This window comes from Adiantum capillus-veneris, chromosome 18 (assembly GCF_014529385.1).
Source record: "Adiantum capillus-veneris isolate H3 chromosome 18, ASM1452938v2, whole genome shotgun sequence".
Lineage (NCBI taxonomy): Eukaryota > Viridiplantae > Streptophyta > Polypodiopsida > Polypodiales > Pteridaceae > Adiantum > Adiantum capillus-veneris.
Window position 1 is genome coordinate 95270900 of NC_140948.1, and position 3119 is coordinate 95274018.

A 3119-nucleotide genomic window follows, 5' to 3' on the forward strand; every position below is an offset into this window, starting at 1 on the left:
TCGTTGTAAGAACACCTTTGTTGATTCTTCACAAAAACCCGTCGTTTTTGTGAAGGCTTTTGTTCACTTTGAAGCTACCTCCTTGAGGAAAAAAGAATTTTTGGAGAAAAACTTGCCTTCCTCCAGGAAGTGAAAAGGAAGGGTGAAGCTACATCCTTGAAGTTTGAAGCTTCCTTTTCCTTCTAGTTTTTCCTTTCAACACAAGTAGGCTATCTTTCCTTGTTATACACAACAAGGGTCAATAGCTAAATGGTAAGTGTTGGCCTCTTACCCTCATGGGGTGGGTTCAACCCTCCTTCATGCAAGGGTTAAGTGAGCCTTCCTACATGCACAGCCAACGGCGCCAATGAAAGCCTTTGAAGCCTCGATGCCGTTGAGTTGTCGGTCAAGTTTTCCTTGGTTGCCCGCCTTGGTTGTGTGTTAAGTGAGCCTTCCTATGTGCACAGCCAACGGCGCCAATGAAAGTCTTTGAAGCCTCGATGCCGTTGAGTTGTCGTTCAAGTTTGCCTTGGTTTCCCACCTTGGTCGTGCGTTTGGAGGGTGTAGATGGGGCGATCACGGTCGATTTTCGTTGTCTATCCACGTGCTGTGCATAGGAAAGTGTGCCTGTCTTCTTTTGCTGCACAGCGGAGATGTCGCGATCTGCGGAACGTGGGAGAGAAGCAGAGCGTCGCACGTACATGCAACCCGCTTTTTGCCTCCTCCCAAAAAAAGCTCGGATAAGAGTGAAAGGGCGGTGGTAATGTGTGTGCTAGTCTCCACCCAACTGTCCTATCTTATAGCCTCCCCTAGCGTACACATTGTCTGGCCGTGCCGGTGGCCTTGCTCGTAGGACCGATGTCCTTACAGACTACAACCCTACCAAACCAAATGTACTGCTATTCTATAAACCTTTTTTTCAAATCCATGTCCCACATGATGATATCAACACTTTGTTGATAGATGACACACCCATAAGGGCTTGCTAAATCCACTAGGCACCACTCTCTCCCCACCCTCATTTGAAGGTCATGAGCATGACTTTTATCTAGAGGACATTTTGATCCCTTATCTTTAGAATTTGTATTTCAGTCCATTGACTTACAAATACTCTCAGAAATGCTATGTATTGAGGCGGTCCGGGGCGGGCAACAAGAAGAGCGGCCTCTAAACACCCTTCGAGGTTCCCGTGCTGCTCAATTGGGGCTGGGGCAAGCACAATTAGAGACAACAACAACCCACAGCCAGAAACCAAACAAGAAAAGGGGCACCACCTAGTTGTAGATGCGAACTAGGACGCACGTGATATCTCCTTGTACTCAAACGCACAAAGAGAGGGGAATGCAAGATAGCCACACACACCAAACACAAACATTCACAATGCCAGAGAGAGATAAAGAGCACAAATCAACTTGAGTAACTCATTCTTAGCCTTAAAGACTAGATGCATACAAAGCTTGATGAGAAATAGAGAGACAACACAAAACTTGACCTTGTTGCCAATACACAAATTGTCTTAGGGTCACGGGAGCCCTCTCACCGAGCACCCTCTTACAATTGAAAGTTTTGGCAAACAATTCAACAAGCCCTCAAACCACCAAGCATGAAATGGCACAACAAACTTCAAGGACAATATACCTTCAACCACCTGATGAGCCAACTTATCAAGTCAATTTGGAGAGAAGAGTCGTAGTTGCAGCATACAATTGCACCCAAAACTATGAATCTTATTTATGGACAAGAGTAGGCTACAAGTGTGATTGCAGAGTATAGCATCACTCCACTCCTCTAGATGGCATAACTAACTTCAAGCTTCTCCATGCACCTATGTGTAGTGATGGAATAGAGCACTCACAATGCACACACTCCACACAACTAGGCTTGAAGAGTGGTGTGTTATGTGTTGAGAATGGTGTGGTGTAGTGTGATCATGGGATCCTTTACAAGGGAGAGAAGGGCTCTATTTATAGGTTTTAGAAGCCCCGATTTGGATTAGGCCTAATCAAGTTTATTTGAAGGAATAAAAGATTATGCATATGTTTATTTTTTTTAATGAGGGTGGGTCTCTCTTGTCCTTTGAGTCACATGGATGTGGGCTCAAGAGAAGAGAATTATTGAGGGTGAAAGGAGAGAGGATTGAGTGAATAATTTGGGAGTGCCTACTCTAGTAGAGGGTGCATTTTACAATAAGGTTAGTGGTTAGTAGTTAGTAATTATCACTACAAAATATTTACAAAATCATTCACCAAATGGTGAGATATATGATGAAAAAAGTTAGAGAAGGGATAAGCTTGTAAAGCAAGGTTGAAGCTTGGAGAAGTTGACATTCACCTCTTTACAGCACCGATAAAAGAAGCGGTCAGCATGGCGAAGTAGCACGTGTCGATGAAGCTATGTTATCTTCAAACCTTGAAAAATTCATGATAAAAGCCTTTATTTGCAGAGGTTATCCTTGGATTTTTTTTGATTTTTTGAAGTTCTTTACAAAGCTGAAGAGAGTATGGTAATATGGACATATGTAGAGAGAAAGGGAGACACATAGGGTGTAGAAATGGAGGATGAAGGCTATGGAGGTGTGAGAGATGTGGCAATGGTGAAGAGGGTGAATTAGGACATGGGAGTTGCAGGTTTGGGAGTGGGAAGGAGAGGGAGGAGTGTGTGTGAAAGAGAAAAATGATAAAGTGGAAGAGGGAGTGTGGCTGCATAGCATGGGCAAACTGGGGTCCACCAATAAAATCATAGCTCACAGCTCGTAGCTCAAAAACATATGAAAAAATTTGAGGTGAAAGTTCAGCTCACGAGCTACAACTTTTGTTTGTATCACCTTTTCAAATTCGGGGAGCATGTGTTCTTTAAAAATTCAGCAAAACCGACTGTTTTTTCCACTGCACAAAGTCCTTGTGAGGTCTTTCTTTGGATGATTCTTTTGAATACCTCCAAGAGTGAGCTCCCCATGGTGCATGCATGCATTCCACATACCCTTGACCTTATTTGGTAGGTCTATAATTGAAGATATTGTTGAGATCATAATATAAGTGAATAGTACAACTAAGAAAATCAAATATTGAGGGGTCTAGAAAAATATATACATGTCAAATATAAATAATATAGGTGGAAAAAATATAAAGGGGTCAAAATAA